This window comes from Lissotriton helveticus, chromosome 3_2 (assembly GCF_964261635.1).
Source record: "Lissotriton helveticus chromosome 3_2, aLisHel1.1, whole genome shotgun sequence".
Lineage (NCBI taxonomy): Eukaryota > Metazoa > Chordata > Amphibia > Caudata > Salamandridae > Lissotriton > Lissotriton helveticus.
The window spans coordinates 502935776-502954830 of record NC_136062.1 but is presented as its reverse complement, the minus strand read 5'-3'; the positions used below and the strand labels follow the sequence as shown (position 1 = coordinate 502954830).

Below are 19055 nucleotides of genomic sequence, written 5' to 3'. Positions count from 1 at the left end.
GGCTGCAGGATGCAGGTGTCAGGGGTACAGCGCTTTCCCTCCTATCATCCTTTCTGTCAGACAGGAAACAATTGATCTGCTGGAACGGCCTCAGATCAGAGGAATTTTCCCTCCCGGGCGGAGTCCCGCAGGGATCGGCCTTATCACCAACACTATTTAACATTTATGTAGCCCCTCTGGCCAGGTTGTTAAAGAGCCACGGCGTTTAGTTGGTATCTTACGCTGATGATACGCAGCTCATAGTGTCTGTAGCTGAGTCTGTAGATGCTCGGGCTGCTGATTTCTGTAAATGCATTTCATCCTTAATGACCAGGATGAATATGAACTTTTTGAAGCTAAACGCTGAAAAAACAGAAGTCCTGGAATTTGGTTCAAAAGATCAAATCTGGAATCAGCTATGGTGGCCTAGTACTGCTGGCTTACCCCCGGTACCGGTCCCAAAAGCCAGGAATCTGGGAGTAATGGTTGATAAAAATCTCACCTGGGCGCCACAGATGAATCAGGTTACGTCTGCGTGCTTTTTTACTTTAAGAGGACTGAGAAAGATTCTCCCTTATATTCCTTTTGCCCTGAGGAAAACGGTGGCTGTATCTACTATCTTGTCAAGAACTGACTACTGCGACGCCCTTTACCTGGGAATGGGTGTTGCTCAACTAGATAAGCTTCAAGCTATCCAAAATGCGGCAGCCAGAGTGTTACTTGGGCTGTCTAAGCATCACCCAACATCAAAAGCGATAAGGAATCTCCATTGGCTCCTGGTACGAAGACGCATTGAACTCAAATCACTCTGTCTGGTGCATGAAGCTTGGTTCGGAGAGGGGCCTGAAGATGTGCACGCCATCTTTTCACATTGTGTCCCCACCCGGACTTTAAGGTCATTTTTCCTTGGCCTTGTACAAATTCCAAAGATAAAAAGAGCACGCTGTGGGGGAAAGCGATTCTCCTTTTTAGCGTCCAAACTTTGGAACACACTTCCACTACATCTTAGAAGTCTACCTAATAGATTGGCATTTAGGAAAGAAATCAAGACCTGGCTTTTTCCTCAACACTAATGGGCTGTGCTTATGTCCTAAATGTAAATGTAAATGTGGGTGTACTTGTAAAGCGCACTGCGACTTCATGGAGTATCCTGGCGTTGAAGACCGCTGGGGAACCCGTCCTGGTTTTCCCTGTGAGATGGTCCCTTTCTGGGTATCTCCAAGGTGAAACCAGGCATCCCCGGTGTCTGTGAGGGGCCGTTGTAGAGATGAGGCAAGCTTAATGCCCAGAGTTGCCGAGTGTGTTCCCTGGTTAGAGTAGGCACCGAGGCGAGAATTATCGAGTCCGTTTTGACCCTGGTCCACGACCCTGCCGTGTCGGGAATTGAACCCTGGTCCCGGGCCGTTCTCTGCTTACGGGTCTGCCGCCTCTAACCAGTGAGCCACACCACTCCACCATTCACTCTAACATAGCGCCAAGACGCTTCGGCAGTAGTGCGCTCTACAAATACCGTCAGTCAGTCAGTCAGTCCAGGAACTTTCTGCTGTTTTGGAGATTCGTGTCCATGTGAATTTAATATGTGCCATGACGGAGGTTGGAGAATGCTCACCCTTCATTGCATATCATGGTGCTGGCATTTCAGTATTTTAGATAATATAAGAAAGGACATCCACCCCTCCTTTCATGGCAGCCAAGGTGAGTTGGTATTCTCTCAGTATAATTATGGCAAGTAAAAATGACATTTTGACATTCAGATAAATTAAACCCCACTTACTTGCAATATGAGTATAACTCAGGATTCTTTAGCAGAATTTCTTAACCTACAAGTTGGGTCTGTAGGAATCCAAAAAAACTGAAATTAGAGTGGTGTAATTCACATACAAAAAGCAACATTTTTGAGATAGAAATAATTACATGATACATTAAATGAAGTAGAAAAAAGAAGTTTTCTGTCCAATAAATGCCTGTTGTACAAAGTCCGTGATAATACGATATATATCTATCTCATACGTAACCCTTCATTATACTGTCATCTGACTGGGAGTTGGTAACTTGGACTTGTAATGTCCATGCACAAACGGAGCCCAACCGTTGGGGTCCATTAGGGTGGCGGGCGGACTTTGCCCACCCGACATCCTGTTGGTGAAAGGGACCACCCGCCATAAGGGCGGGGGCCCCGTGGGCAGCATTAGGATGCGCCTGCCACAGTGGCGGGCGCATACTGCATTCCTACCATGGTGGCGGGCGGTGCACTCAGCACCGCCCGCCACAATGGCAGGAAGGCATGCTCTGCACTTCCATGCACAGCATGGCAGGCACCGCGCGGTGCCTGCCATGCTGTGCATGGAACTGCTGGGAGGTGCCATAGGTACCCCTCATGTGCACCCCCCACCCCCCAGAGTCCCTGTGGGCCCGCAACGGGCCCCTGCAGGGAGTCTCCGCATGCCTTTCCATGGCGGCATTGCCGCCACGGAAAGGCACTGTTTAAAGCCCATGCTAATATGGCTGGCGGTGTCTGATAGACACAGCCACCATATAAACCCTTTACCGCCCCGGTTGCAAGGCTCGCTCACCCTCATCTCATGTGACCTTCCTGCTCGCTCACCCTAATCTCATATGTGCTCTCCCTGCTCGCTCACCCTCATCTTATAAGTGCCCTCCCTGCTCGCTCACCCTCATCTTATAAGTGCCCTCCCTACTCGCTCACCCTCCTTTTATATGTGCCCTCCCTGCTCGCTCACCCTCATCTCATGTGACCTCCCTGCTCACCCACCCTCATCTCATGTGACCTCCCTGCTCACTCACCCTCATCTTATAAGTGCCCTCCCTGCTCGCTAACCCTCATCTTATAAGTGCCCTCCCTGCTCTCTCACCCTTATCTTATAAGTGCCCTCCGTGCTCGCTCACCCTCATCTTATAAGTGCCCTCTCTGCTCGCTTACCCTCATCTTATAAGTGCCCTCCGTGCTCGCTCACCCTCATCTTATAAGTGCCCTCCCTGCTCGCTAACCCTCATCTTATAAGTGCCCTCCCTGCTCTCTCACCCTCATCTTATAAGTGCCCTCCGTGCTCGCTCACCCTCATCTTATAAGTGCCCTCTCTGCTCGCTTACCCTCATCTTATAAGTGCCCTCCGTGCTCGCTCACCCTCATCTTATAAGTGCCCTCCGTGCTCGCTCACCCTCATCTTATAAGTGCCCTCCCTGCTCGCTTACCCTCATCTTATAAGTGCCCTCTCTGCTCGCTCACCCTCATCTTATAAGTGCCCTCCCTGCTCTCTCACCCTCATCTTATAAGTGCCCTCCCTGCTCGCTTACCCTCATCTTATAAGTGCCCTCTCTGCTCGCTCACCCTCATCTTATAAGTGCCCTCCCTGCTCTCTCACCCTCATCTTATAATTGCCCTCCCTCCTCGCTCACCCTCATCTTATAAGTGCCCTCCCTGCTCTCTCACCCTCATCTTATAATTGCCCTCCCTGCTCGCTCACCCTCATCTTATAAGTGCCCTCCCTGCTCTCTCAACCTCATCTTATAATTGCCCTCCCTGCTCGCTCACCCTCATCTTATAAGTGCCCTCCCTGCTCGCTTACCCTCATCTTATAAGTGCCCTCCCTGCTCGCTCACCCTCATCTCATATGTGCCCTTCCTGCTCTCTCACCCTCATCTTATAAGTGCCCTCCGTGCTCGCTCACCCTCATCTTATAAGTGCCCTCTCTGCTCGCTTACCCTCATCTTATAAGTGCCCTCCGTGCTCGCTCACCCTCATCTTATAAGTGCCCTCCGTGCTCGCTCACCCTCATCTTATAAGTGCCCTCCCTGCTCGCTTACCCTCATCTTATAAGTGCCCTCTCTGCTCGCTCACCCTCATCTTATAAGTGCCCTCCCTGCTCTCTCACCCTCATCTTATAAGTGCCCTCCCTGCTCGCTTACCCTCATCTTATAAGTGCCCTCTCTGCTCGCTCACCCTCATCTTATAAGTGCCCTCCCTGCTCTCTCACCCTCATCTTATAATTGCCCTCCCTCCTCGCTCACCCTCATCTTATAAGTGCCCTCCCTGCTCTCTCACCCTCATCTTATAATTGCCCTCCCTGCTCGCTCACCCTCATCTTATAAGTGCCCTCCCTGCTCTCTCACCCTCATCTTATAATTGCCCTCCCTGCTCGCTCACCCTCATCTTATAAGTGCCCTCCCTGCTCGCTTACCCTCATCTTATAAGTGCCCTCCCTGCTCGCTCACCCTCATCTCATATGTGCTCTCCCTGCTCTCTCACCCTCATCTTATAAGTGCCCTCCCTGCTCGCTCACCCTCATCTCATATGTGCTCTCCCTGCTCTCTCACCCTCATCTTATAAGTGCCCTCCCTGCTCGCTCACCCTCATCTCATATGTGCTTTCCCTGCTCTCTCACCCTCATCTTAGAAGTGCCCTCCCTGCTCGCTCACCTTCATCTCATATGTGCTCTCCCTGCTCTCTCACCCTCATCTTATAAGTGCCCTCCCTGCTCGCTCACCCTCATCTCATATGTGCTCTCCCTGCTCTCTCACCCTCATCTTATAAGTGCCCTCCCTGCTCGCTCACCCTCATCTCATATGTGCTCTCCCTGCTCCCTCACCCTCATCTTATAAGTGCCCTCCCTGCTCGCTCACCCTCATCTCATATGTGCTCTCCCTGCTCTCTCACCCTCATCTTATAAGTGCCCTCCCTGCTCGCTCACCCTCATCTCATATGTGCTCTCCCTGCTCTCTCACCCTCATCTTATAAGTGCCCTCCCTGCTCGCTCACCCTCATCTCATATGTGCTCTCCCTGCTCTCTCACCCTCATCTTCTAAGTGCCCTCCCTGCTCGCTCCCCCTCATCTCATATGTGCTCTCCCTGCTCTCTCACCCTCATCTTATAAGTGCCCTCCCTGCTCGCTCACCCTCATCTCATATGTGCTTTACCTGTTCCCCCACCCTCATCTCATATGTCCCCCCTGCTCCCTGCCCTCTCACCCTGCAGCATTCTGGGAGCACTCACCTGAGGTCACACTACATTCTAAGGACACATGTGTAACAGGAGGTGCCTCACAGGCACTTTTTCCGCCCGGATTTCAAGAAGATAAAAGTTCAACCTACCAGAGACGACGCCACCCCCTAGGAAAGAGAATCAGAGTTCATCAGATGAGACAAGTGGAAAAGAATCATGAAATACTCAGACCCAGACATTTCATCCATGACATCGCATCTGTCTGTCCCAAACATGTAGGAACTAATTCACATAATCTTACAGCGTGACTTTATTTCCGATAAGATTAATCTGAGGCTTCAACAGGCTGACTGTCCCGTTAGACCTGGCACCATTGGCGTGCCATTGCAGAGCCTGTGTGCAGTCTGGTACTGTCATGCTGACTGGGCAAGGGCACCCACTTGCCAGTCCATAAACCTTCCCTTTTCTTCATATCAGGCACCCCTATGGTAGGCCAAAGGGCAGGGCGCATTGTAAGTATAAGGTAGGACAAGCCCTGATGTGTGTGGCATGTCCTAATAGTGAATTACAGCCATTTTCATTTTTCACTATTGCAAGGCTACCTGTTTCACATAGACCAGAATGGGTAGTTTCATTATAACATCTTATAATCCTAAATGACTCAGGGAAGATGGTAGAAAAACGAATTTAGTATGCCTAAACTCAGAATGATAAAATACATCTTTTATTGCAGTTGATTTTGCAAATACCACTTTTATAAAGTAGGTATTTTTTTGCCTAACTATCCAAGCCTGCCTCTGCTAGGTTGTGTATTCCTTGTCTTGCTTTTGAGTGACAGGGGCTGGGGGTCTCCAGGAGACAGGGTGAGTCAGCAGGGCTGAATAGAGAGAGCGGCATGTAGATGGGTGGGAGAAGTAGCACCTGAACCTGAATAGGCAAGATGGGCCCGCTGCGGACACGTAGGCAGATCGTTCTTGCTCCCGCTCATGGCTTTCACTGCGCCAGGGGAGAAATTTGCTACAACTCGCTACAATGTTGCTGATTTGAATCATGAGTGACTCTTTTGTGCCTTTTGATGTTCCGGCTTGGATTTAGACCAGTTCACCTGGAAGGAATGGGTTAGCGCTGCTTACCTGTACAGCGTGTGGAGTACGGCGGTGGTTCTTCAGCGTGTGGCCGGATTGATTAATGGCGGCTGGTGGTTGACAGCTGGCGCTGTTTGGGGCAACATAGGTGTTGGTGGATAACGCTGAGGCTGACGGCTGACGTTGCCTGGGGCTTCACGGATTCGCTTGATTACGGCCGGCAGCTGATTCCGTTGATTGCGGCCCGGATTCTGATCAGTTCATTCACGGGCAGGAACTTGTTTGAGCCGCCAACCAGTCGCATACCGTGGTGCGTGTGGAGCACGGTCTGTGGGGCTCGGCCCTCGGCAGGGCTGATTACTGGTGGCTGGCGGATAACGCTGAGTCTCTCTGTTTTTGAGCCGGTAACGTGGTTGCAGCTCTTCAATATGCCCCCAAAGGGAGCGTGTGGAAGACCCCGTGCACCTGATACGATAAATACAGATGGCAATACTGCTGATATTGAGGTGAGCGAAGCTATGGCAGAAGATCATAGTAAAAGTGTTAAAGGTGCTGGCGTTGGTATACGTGTCGTAGTGGATCCCCTGATTAAGTGACTGAGAAGATTGTCAACAAACAGCTGACCCGCTACCTCAAAGACAACAACATCCTGGACCCCTCCCAATCAGGTTTTCGCAGCAACCACAGCACAGAGACCGCCCTCATCGCTGCCACTGACGACATCAGGACCCTGATGGACAAAGGAGAAACAGCCGCCCTCATCCCTCCTGGACCTATCAGCAGCCTTTGACACGGTCTGCCACCGCACCCTATCAGCACGCCTCTATGACGCCGGTATCCAAGAGAAGGCCCTGGCCTGGACCACATCCTTCCTCTCCGGCAGAACCCAGAGCGTCCGCCTCCCACCCTTCCGCTCCAAAACCACCGAGATCATCTGCGGCGTCCCACAGGGATCCTTCTCAGCCCAACACTGTTCAATATCTACATGGCACCTCTCGCCCACGTCGCACGACAACATAACCTCAACATCATCTCCTACGCCGATGACACCCAGCTGATCATATCCCTCACCGAAGACCCCCACACCGCCAAAGCCAACCTCCACAGAGAAATGAAGGCCGTAGCCGACTGCATGAAGGACAGCAGACTGAAGCAGAACTCAGACAAGATGGAGGTACTCATTGTCTGACCCACCCCATCAGCCTGGGACTACTCTTGGTGGCCCACATCGCTAGGCACAGCCCCGGAACCCACGGACCACGAACGCAACCTGGGGGTCATCCTCGACTCCACTCTCTCCATGACCAGGCTAGTCAACGCGGTCTCCGCGTCCTGCTTCAACACCCTCCCTATGCTCCACAGGATCTTCAAATGGATCCCCCTCGACACGAGAAAAACCGTCACCCAGGCCCTCATCACCAACAGACTCGACTACGGGAACGCCCTCTACTCAGGAACAACAAACAAGCCTCTGAGACAACACCAACGTATCCAGAACGCCTCGGCCCGAATCATCCTCGACGTCCCCCGCCACAGCCACATCACACCCCACCTGAGAGGCCTGCACTGGCTCCCCGTCAACAAAAGGATCACCTTCAAACTACTCATCCACTCAAACAAAGCACTACACAACACTGGACCCACTTACCTCAACAACCGACTCAGCTTCCACACCCCCACCCGAAGCCTCCGCTCAGCCAACCTCGCCCTCGCCACAGTTCCTCATATCCGTAAAACCACCGCCGGTGGCATATCCTTCTCCTACCTCGCCGCCAAGACCTGGAACACTCTCCCTACCAGCCTACGACAGACCCAGGACCTGCTGGCCTTCAGAAGACTCCTCAAGACCTGGCTCTTCGATCAGTAACTGCCCCCCTCCCCAGCGCCTTGAGACCCTCTTGGGTGTGTAGCGCGCTTTAAAAATGCAGTGGTTGATTGATTGATTGATTGATTGATTATCAAAAACAAAGACGGGGCTGAAAAGAAAATACCGTCAATTTTCTCTGCAAATAAAGAAAAACGTAAGGGGAAACAGCCCACTCTCCCTGCCAAAAGACTCTGCTGAATCGAATTTAAATGAAGACTGCTTTTGCTATTGCGGCCTGTGTTCCCCCCTAGGCAAGGGGATCATCTCCCCGGTGCTGTGATTGATGGAACTGGAAGGGGGGATGGCGAAGCTGTCCTCGAGTCTCATCCTGTAATTATTACACCCCCAATACCTGCTGGAGCTAGCACAGGAGGAGAGAGTGCTAGTGCTGGTAAATTGGAGAGTCTGGGGGCCACAGAAGCGGAGCTACCAGAAGCGAATGAATATCCTAGTGGGCTTCCTCACTCTTCATTGGATGATCAATTGCAGTTGCCTGATACAGAATCAGGCGATTTTTGTTCTTTGTCTGATCACTCAAACTCATCATGTGACGATTTAGTACTGCAGTATGCAACACAGATCAATCAATCAATCAATCATAGCATTTATATAGCGCGCTACTCACCCGGAGGGTCTCAAGGCGCTTGGGGAGGGGGTGGTCCGCTACTGCTCGAACAGCCAGGTCTTGAGCTGCTTCCTGAAGGCGAGGTGGTCTTGGGTCAGGCGGAGGTGGGTCGGGAGGGAGTTCCACGTCTTGGCGGCGAGGTAGGAGAAGGATCTTCCTCCTGTGGTGGCTCTTCGGATGCGGGGGACGGCGGCGAGTGCGTGGTTGGTTGATCGAAGCTGGCGTGTGGGAGTGTAGAAGTTGAGGCGGCTGTTGAGGTATCTTGGTCCTTGGTTGTGTAGGGCTTTGTGTGCGTGGGTGAGGAGTCGGAACGTGATTCTCTTGTTGACCGGGAGCCAGTGCAGGTCTCTCAGGTGTGCGGAGATGTGGTTGTGTCGGGGGATGTCCAGGATGAGTCTTGCAGAGGCGTTCTGGATTCGCTGGAGTCTCTTCTGGAGTCTGGCAGTGGTTCCGGCGTAATGGGAGTTGCCGTAGTCCAGTCGGCTGGTGACGAGGGCCTAGGTGACCGTCTTCCCTGTCCCGGTGGGGATCCACCGGAAGATCTTACGTAGCATGCGCAGGATGTTGAAGCATGACGAGGAGACGGCGTTGACTTGTCTGGTCATGGAGAGGGAGGAGTCCAGGATGAAGCCCAGGTTGCGTGCGTGGTCTGTTGGTTTGGGTGCGCTGCCCAGGGCGGGGGGCCACCAGGAGTCATCCCAGGCGGAGGGCGAAGGTCCCAGGATGAGGACTTCCGTCTTGTCTGAGTTCAGTTTCAGGCGGCTCTTCTTCATCCACTCGGCTACGTCTTTCATCCCTTTGTGTAGGCTGGCTCTGGCGGTGGCGGGGTCGTTGGTGAGGGAGAGGATCAGCTGGGTGTCGTCGGCGTAAGAGATGATGTTGAGGTTGTGCTGACGTGCGATGGCCGCGAGGGGGCTCATGTAGACATTGAAGAGGGTGGGGCTGAGCGAGGAGCCTTGAGGAACGCCGCAGATGACTTCGGTGGCTTCTGATCTGTAGGGGGGGAGGCGGACTCTCTGGGTCCTTCCGGCGAGGAAGGAGATGATCCAGTCTAGTGCCTTCTCTTCGATTCCGACGTTGCAGAGGCGCTGCTCTAGGGTGCGGTGGCAGACAGTGTCGAAAGCCGCGGAGAGGTCCAGGAGGATGAGGGCCGCTGTGTCCCCGTTGTCGAGCAGGGCTCGGATGTCGTCGGTGGCTGCGATGAGGGCGGTCTCGGTGCTGTGGTTGGCCCGGAAGCCGGACTGCGAATGGTCGAGGGATCCATTCGTCTCGAGGAAGGCGGCCAGCTGCTTGTTGACGGTCTTCTCGATGACTTTGGCCGGAAACGGGAGGAGCGAGATGGGGCGGTAGTTTTTGAGTTCGGTGGGGTCCGCTGATGGTTTTTTCAGTAGAGCGCTGAGTTCGGCATGCTTCCAGCTCTCCGAGAAGGTCGCTGTGTTGAAGGAGGTGTTGATGACGTCCCGCAAGTGGGGTGCGATGACGGAGTCGGCCTTGTTGAAGACGTGGTGAGGGCAGGGGTCGGTTGGAGATCCGGAATGGATGGAGTTCATCGTGCGTAGGGTTTCCTTGGTGTTGATCGGGGTCCAGGCGCAGAGGGTGGTGGTGGGGGTGCAGGTGCTGTCGTGGGGTGCGTCGGCTCTGTGCTGAAGCTGTTGTGTATGTCCGTGGTCTTATTGTGGAAGTAGGAGGCGAGGGAGTTGCAGAGGTCTTGTGATGGGGTTGGAGAGCTCTTTGACGATGTTGAAGAGTTCCTTGCTGTTGTGGGTGTTGTTATCCAGTCGTTCCTTGAATGCGGTTTTCTTGGTGGTGTGGATCAGTTGGTGGTGTTTTCGAGTGGCGAGCTTGAGGGTGGTCATGTTGTCTGGTGTTGGGTCTCTGCGCCAGGCTCTCTCGAGGGCACGGCAGTTTCTCTTGGAGCTCTTGAGTTCGTCGGTGAACCATGGTGCTTTCTTGCTGCTGGGTCTGCTGGGCGGGGTCCTCAGTGGGGCGAGGACGTCTGCGCAGTTGCTGATCCACTCTGTGAGGTTGTTGGCGGCCTGGCTGGGGTTTGCTGAGCTTGCGGGTGGGGTCCTGGCTCAGGGAGGCGGCGAGCTGGTCGGCTGTGATCTTGTTCCATCTTCTGCGTGCAACCTGTTGCTGGTGGTGGTGTATCGTGTTCTTTTTGTAGCTGAAGTGGACGCAGCTGTGGTCCGTCCAGTGGAGTCCGGTGGCGTGGCTGAAGGAGATGGCTTTGCTGGAGGAGAAGACGGGGTCGAGGGTGTGTCCGGTGTAGTGGGTGGGGGTGGTAACCAGCTGCTTGAGCCCGAGGGTGGCTAGGTTGTCCAGCAGGGTGGTGGTGTTGCGGTCGTTGTTGTTCTCCAGGTGGAAGTTGAGGTCCCCGAGAAGGATGTAGTCATTGGAGGGGAGAGCGTGCGGGCTGATGAAGTCGGCGATGTCTTCACTGAATTGTGGGCGTGGTCCCGGGGGTCTGTAGATGAGGGTGCATCTGAGGGTGGTCTTGGGGTCGGTGTGGATCTGGAAGTGCAGGTGTTCGGCGGCTGTGAGGGTGTCGTCGGAGTTGCTCATGATGCGGATGGTGTTCCTGTGGATGATGGCGATGCCTCCTCCGGTCTGGTTGCCGCGGTCCCTCCGGATGATCTTGTAACCGTCTGGGATGGCGATGGCGATGTCGGGCGCTGAGGAGGCGTTCATCCAGGTTTCCGTGAGGAAGGCGACGTCTGGTGATGTTGTGTCGAGGAGGTTCCAGAGCTCGACGGCGTGTCTGTGGACGGAGCGGGTGTTGATCAGGATGCACTTCAGGTGGTTGCTGTTGGTTCTCGGTTTGGTGGGTGCGGGTGTGGTGCAGGTCCGGAAGCAGGAGAACTTGCAGGAGTGGCAGCTGAAGGGTCCGTGGGTGCGCCTCGGGGCGGCTTGGTAGCAGCCAGGGATCCCGCCGGTGTTGAGTGCGAGGAGTTTGGTGGCGTCGTAGGTCAGTCGGGTCGTCTTCCGTCGGTGGGGGCCAGGGGTCCTGGCATTGGGCGCGGTCCAGGCGCGGACGGGCGCAGACGGGCTTACCTTTGGCGTGCCTTCGGCGCACAATCGGCACGCCCGCTGCGCATCAACGCTGCGCGTATGCACGGTCGCCATTTATGGCCAAGTGGGAGGGAGGGAGGAGCAGCTGGGAGGCGGGCGCGGGTAGGGTACCAAAGGAAAAAGGGGGCGTGGCCGAACGCAGGCGGCGGGAAGTGGGGAGCGGGGGGCACAGGGGGGGGGAGAGGGAGACAATATGGGAACAGGCAATCAACACCAATATGGGGGACAGACAGTACAGAATGAGGCACAGAACGAGAAAAGAACAGGCAGAGACCAAAACAATCACGATAATACGGCGGAGGGCGGGGTTGTCCGGGCGGGCTCAGCGAGGCTGAGATCAGCGGCGGGGAGGAAGCGCACACGCTGCAGCTGGTGGCCGTGCGGCGCGGGGGTGTCCTGAGGGCAGATGAGTGTTAATGATGGTAGTGAGCATAGCAGTTCGTTTCTTGAGGAAGCAGGCGATCTCAATGAAGGGCCATCTCGTACGGTTCGTAAAAAATTGGAGTTAAATTAGGGCAAAGCAGCAGAATACTATGCTTTGCAACCGCACCCTATCGAGGAAGACAAGATATCACTGTCTCTTATTTATCAGTCCATTATGTCTCATCGGGCTGAAACACGAGAAGAGAGTCAGAGAGTTCAGAACATATGCAGGAAGCTGAAAAATTCCGTTCGACAGATGTCAAAGTCACATGCAGATGTGTCCTAAAGCCTTGTTATGGGGGGGCGGGGGAGGGTTTCCGCGATGGGGTGGGGGGTATGGGGTGGATCACCTCGGTGGGGTATAAAAGGTAAACAAATCACAGTAACTCGAGGCGGAAATAAAGTCAGGCTTATTTTTTTGGTTTGCCGGGCAGATTGTGTTGTTATATTGTTTAAAATGAGGGTGTGGATGGGTGCTTTAATTATTATCATGGCAGTTAAGGGGGTAAAGATTTGTTCACTAAATGTTAGTGGTCTTAATAATTGGCATAAAATAAATAGAGTTTCAGCAGAGTTGCGTAGTATTTGTCCAGAATTGTTATGTCTCCAAGAGACACACATACCTTGGTCACAGTGGGCAATCTTAGAAACATTGAGGTTTTCTTTAGTAGTGGCAACTCAACAATCATCTATGATCAGGGGGGTAGCGATATTAGCCAAATCTATGGTTACTGTGGATCGTAGATTACAGATAAATTAGGTAGATGGGCCATTGCGGAGTGTTTGATCGGGAAAATTAAATATACACTCTGTACAATATATGGCTCCAATTTGGACGATGCTTCTGTTCTTGTAGAGTTAAACACAGAACTAGCAATGTGGGGGACACCCCTAATAATTTGTGGGGACATAAATATCAATCTATCTACTATCTACAGAAGGGGCCCCGGTATTATATGGGTCGGAAACCAAGAGTGTTTAAAGATTTACACAACTTGGTAAAAGATCATGGTTTGATGGATGTTTGGGGTTATTTAAATCCGGCAGATCCTGGGTTTACTTATTACTCTTTTCCTCTCAAAAAGTGTGTACGTTTAGATTATTATTTTTTAACTGCTTCATTATTTGGGGGGTGGGGGGGCTTATATTCAAATCTTGCCAAGGATTACATCTGGCCATTCTCCAATTTTACTTGGGGTATCCGCTCCTGCTCATCTTCTTCCGGTAAAAACATTTTCCTTTGACCGAAAACTATGCTTGAATGAAGATTTTCATGGACATATATCTAAGTGGATCAAGGAGTTCTTTTCTATTAATAGATTTTCTTCTCATTATGCAACTGTCTGGGATTCATTCAAGGCATGTTTTAGAGGTGAGGTATTAAGTTTTGTTTGTCAACAGAATCGGGAGAGAAAGCAGGAGATGTTGGAGCTGTATTCGATGTTGAGAGAACCAGAGAATAAACTAATCCGGTGGGCTATGTCAAAGGCAGGCAATGTTCAAGAACTAGAGGAAGCAACGGAGTTAACAAGGGCTAAAATTCAGGGGATCTGGCATACGGATAATACCAGGAAATTTTTGGTCCACAAAAAACAAATCCAGGAATTTGGTGAAACTGTTGGCCGGTGCTTGGCGCTTCGCCTTCGTATGAAAGAATCTTGGAGCCGTGTTGGTGCTTTAAAAGATAATGCTGGGTTAGTTTGTCAGGATCCCAAAGTGATCTTATCAATTTTTCACCAGTTTGATTCAGAACTATACACGCAACAGCTAGCGCCTAGTGCGCATACCTTACATTTTTTGGAGGGGGTTATAACACAGCTTGATCCCAGTGAAAGGGCAATGTTGGATGGTCCAATTAAGATGAAATAGTTGGAAGCAGCTGTTAATGGGTTAGCTTATGGGAAAGCTGCTGGACCTGAAAAACGTCCGGCAGAAATATATAAGCATTTTTTCAGCGTATTAAAACATGATATGTTGTGAACATTTAAGGCGGCACAGGAGGGATCTGCCCCTAAATCGTGGGCAGAAGCCACTATTGTGGTTTTTAGTAAAAAGGGTAAAGACCCGTAATTGGTGGGCTCTTATCAGCCGATTTCATTAATGAACCATGACGGTAAAATTTATTCAAACATTTTGGCCACCAGGTTATCTAAAATTATCACTCCTTTAGTGTCCCAATCTCAACACGACTTTATCCCTGAACGCAGCACGGTAGTGCATGTTAATAAGGTGGAGACACTGTTCGATGTTGCCCAGACCGAAAAGCGGGAACTAAGCCTAATATTATTGGATGCACAAAATGCGTTTGACCGTGTGGAGTGGACTTACATGTGGGAGTTGATGTCACGGATGGGTTTTGGTTCACGTTTTATAACTGCCCTACATGTTTTGTACACTTCACCGGTCGCCAAGATTGCCTCAATGGGCATATTATCCGAGATGGTCAATATAACTCGGGGCACAAGGCAGGGTTGCCCCTGTTCACCACTGCTGTTTGCGCTCTATATAAATCCTTTTATTGAACAACTAAGGAATAATTCTTTGAATAAGCCCTTCAAGGTGCAAAATGTTCCCTATTCTGTGTTTGCATACGCAGACGATATTGCAGTAATCACTTCGGATCCTCTGTCAGCGCTACAAGATATTGAGCGGCTCGCCTTTTCATTTGGCCAGGTATCAGGCTACAAACTAAACGTCACTAAGACACAGGTATTAATTACAGACAAGGTGATTATGGATGACGTTCAAGTGGTAAAAGAAGCAATGTACTTGGGGATCAGAATTAGATCATCTTTACATGAACTAGTCAATGCTAATTGGACCTCGCTATTACGTAATATTCAGGTAACATTGGTCTAGATTGCATCTTACATTGATTGGCAGAACCAACATTATTAAGATGAATGTCTTACCCATGGTTCTCTATGTGTTCAGAGCTGTACCGCTAGAAAGCTCCTTGGCCCAATTGCAAATTTTTCAGTCTATCTGTTCTAAGTTTCTTTGGGCATTGGGGAAACCTAGACGAGCCATGAGATTTTTGACCTTACCAATTGAACGGGGAGGGTTAGCTATCCCTGATTTTGCTTTTTATTTCTACACTTGTTTTTTTGTTAAAAATGCGGATCTTATTGACGGGGGAAGATATTTGGAATATCGCAGAGGCCCCCTCAATTTTTCAGAATATGCTGGGTCTAGAGGCACGTCAATGTTATTTTAAACAAATTGATAGCAATTATTACAAGCGAACAAGGTTTAAGGTGTTGATATCAGCCTTTAATGTATGGAAGAGAATACTGAGGCTTTGCCTAGTTGACAAATTGTCCCGGTATACCCCTACAAATGCCGTAAAGCTTCTTCCTCCTATTTTTGGGGATAATGTTGCTGTGGGTTAAAGGGCAAGTGGCATTGTTCGACTTGGGGATTTTTTTGATAACAATGGTTCACTGATGTCTTATGAAGAGCTTTCTCGACAGCATAGTTTGTCTAAAAATAGATTTTTCAAGTTTCTCCAGATTAGAGATTTTATTTCCCGTAAAAAAATTGGATCTGATTCAAATAAAGTAGTTAGGGCTGTCCAACGTCATGTTAAAATTGGGAAGATGTATCAACTATTATTGTCATTTAGAAAGGATGATTTGGACAAACATTATGCTAAATGGGCTTCGACTCTGGGAATCAATAATATATCTTTGAAGGATGCTAATATTAGATCAAGAGAGGTCTTGTTATCAGCCAACTTGAAAGCACAAAGTTTCAAAACTTGTTTTTTAATTTATACTATACGCCATCACGCATGTTAAAATGGGGGACTGGTCAAGATGGGAAATATTTTCGATGTGGGGGGGATGATGCGGTTATGTTGCATATTTTTTTATGTGTGGCCGCTTGACAAATTATATTAATGGCATAGAGCGATTTTGTCTAGAGTTATCGGGGTCCCGATTGTTATAACACCTACAATTATGCTCTTGGGTATCAGGCCTGAATTGGGGAGGGGTACTCCCCTTTTAAACATAGATACTGTATTTTTATAACAATGACTGTTTCCCTGCTTTGTATTGCGGTGGAATGGTTACAGGCTGAACCTTCCTCCTTCGAAAGATAGAGGGCAAAGATGTATAATTTATTTAATTTAAAGTTTAGTTTGTATTCTGTTAAAGGGGTGAAGAAACGAAAGATTGGTTTAGGAATCTGGGGGTCGTTCTCTGTTTGAATGCATATATGAAGGTTTTGTCAATTTATTTTTTCTTTGAGTTACTGTGGGAAAAAAAAATGAACCTGAATAGGGTTGTGCCTGCCTCCCACAATGCCGGCTCCACCTCCTGTCGTGCGTCTGATGTCCCTGGCCCACACTGGCAAAGGAAAGAAGGAGTCCTGTAAACAAAGTGCTCCAGGACTGCATAAAGCTGGTTTGGACTAGCCACAGACACTCTCTGCCTTCAGAGACAAAGGATTTTGGTGTATAAAAAGGGGTACCCAGAACCCAGAACTTTAGATCACTTCTGGGAATCAAGACAAACCTTTGCTGAAAAGAAGAACCAGGAAGCAGAAGGAGGAGACTACCCCTGTGCTGTGTGTTTTTTGGTTGGCCTACAGTGGTTGATTCATTGCCAAAGAATGAAGAAGAGGACTGAGTGTGCTTTTCATCAACTTGAAGAAGAATCTCCAAAGGCTTGAACTTTGAGCTTGCCTCCTGCCTGAAGTCACAGGGATACAAGACTTCACCAACCAGCTCCCCCCTGAATTCCCTTGGTGGGAATTGAAGTACCTGCTGTTGTGCTGGGCCTTAAGAGAGATTGCGTGTCATTGGGAGCTGGCTAGTTATGTTTGATTTCATAATCAGTCTATCCCGTGCGCTGGCAATTGTTTGATGTCATAATCACTATATCTGTGCGCTGGCTAGTTTTATTTGATGTCATAATCCTTCTATCAGTGCGCTGGCTAGTTTTGTTTGATGTCATAATCACTCTATCGGGGAGCTGGCTAGTTATATTTGATGTCATAATCACTCTATCTGGGCGCTGGCTAGTTATGTTTGATGTTATAATCACTCTATCGAGCGCTGACTAGTTTTGTTTGATGTCATAATCACTCTATCGGGGCGCTGGCTAGTTTTGTTTGATGTCATAATCAGTCTATCCCGTGCGCTGGCAATTGTTTGATGTCATAATCACTATATCTGTGCGCTGGCTAGTTTTGTTTGATGTCATAATCCTTCTATCAGTGCGCTGGCTAGTTTTGTTTGATGTCATAATCACTCTATCTGGGCACCGGCTATTTATGTTTGATTTTATAATCACTCTATCGGGGCGCTGGCTAGTTATGTTTGATGTCATAATCAGTCTATCCGTGCGATGGCTAGTTTTGTTTGATGTCATAATCACTATATCTGTGCGCTGGCTTGTTTTGTTTGATGTCATAATCACTCTATCGGGGTGCTGACTAGTTTTGTTTGATGTCATAATCACTTTATCGGGGCGCTGGCTAGTTATATTCGATGTCATAATCACTCTATCTGGGCGCTGGCTAGTTATGTTTGATGTCATAATCACTCTATCGGGGCTCTGGCTAGTTTTGTTTGATGTCATAATCACTCTATAAGGGCGCTGGCTAGTTTTTTCTTGATGTCATAATCACTCTATCCTGGCACTAGTCAGCTGTGTTTGTTTTCATGTACACTGTATCTGGGCACTGGGTATAGTTTGCTCACTCTCCTGGCCTTTGATTTTCTAGACTGTTTATTTAGTCCGTATAAATAGTGAATACACCTCAATGTTTGCACATTTTATCCTTGGACCCAAACGCACCCCTTTATGCGCAGTGATTTTTTCAATGAGAATGGAAAAGGACTGTCCTCCCTTCTTTATTTTCTAGGTTTTATTAATTGTTTGTGAAGATGTGTCATTGATACTTCACCACTTTGAGACGGCCTTCCTGGTCTGTCCTGGACACCCACCGTCACCCCGGAGGCCCTTCACATCTCCACCCATCACTGGCAGCAGACAAGGTGATGCAAACTCCACCCTCAGAGGTCTCTCATGCTTGAAGGTTCATACTCAGGAGTGGGCATTTAAGGCCTTTCCACAATTATCAACAATCACATGTACACGTCACACTCACGTCATCAGGCTCTTTTGCTACTGACCGCTCTGCTAAGACCAAAGCTGCACTTACCGCAATCTTTTCCTGAAAGAGAAGCAGAGAAGCGAGGGTTAGAGACTTTATATTGTAAACTCAGTGATACACAAGTGATCCTGGAGGGAACAACAACTATGGCATCGGGCACAAGGGACCCACAGCAGGTCAGGAGCATGAACTCTGCAATGTGTGACCCTGCTGTACACCGAGCAGAATCTGCTGCTTGATAACTATCTATACCATGAACAAGACTTTATAACTGAACAAATGTGAAACACACTCAGTTTGTGAGCAGTGCGTAGGCCTTGAGTCTTCCTGTCACACACAAGATCAGTGAGCTGGGTCGAGCATTATAAACACTGTCTTTCACACACTGAGGCCCTGGGAGATCTGCACAATTAGACGAGAGTTCCCACAACATAAAGAGCTCACGGTGATCAGTGTGTAATGAGTAGAGTTCCCATCTCACACTGAGCTCACAGCCATCGGTGTCCAATCAGGAGAGAGTTCATATCTCACACTGGGCTCACAGCCATCGGTGTCCAATCAGGAGAGAGTTCCCGTCTCACACTGAACCAACAGCCATGGGTGTACACTTAGGAGAGAGTTCACATCTCACATTGAGCTCACTGCCATCGGTGTCCAATCAGGAGAGAGTTCCCATCTCACACTGAGCTCGCTGCCATCGGTGTCCAATCAGGAGAGAGTTCCCATCTCACACTGAGCTCGCTGCCATCGGTGTCCAATCAGGAGAGAATTCACATCTCACACTGAGCTCACAGCCTGAGGTGTCCAATCAGGAGAGAGTTCATATCTCACACTGGGCTCACAGCCATCGGTGTCCAATCAGGAGAGAGTTCACATCTCACACTGAGCTCACTGCCATCGCTGTGCAATCAGGAGAGA

At 49.9% G+C, this 19055-nt stretch overlaps 1 long non-coding RNA gene across 1 annotated transcript; it reads right to left on the bottom strand.

Moving 5' to 3' along the window:
- Positions 1 to 1752: 1752 nt before the first annotated feature.
- LOC144826385 (uncharacterized) lies at positions 1753 to 18730 on the bottom strand. The gene is made up of 3 exons (XR_013609811.1): positions 18186 to 18730; positions 5089 to 5106; positions 1753 to 1812 (listed from the first exon to the last, which is right to left on the bottom strand). It is a non-coding gene; the product is annotated as an uncharacterized LOC144826385 (long non-coding RNA).
- Positions 18731 to 19055: the final 325 nt, after the last annotated feature.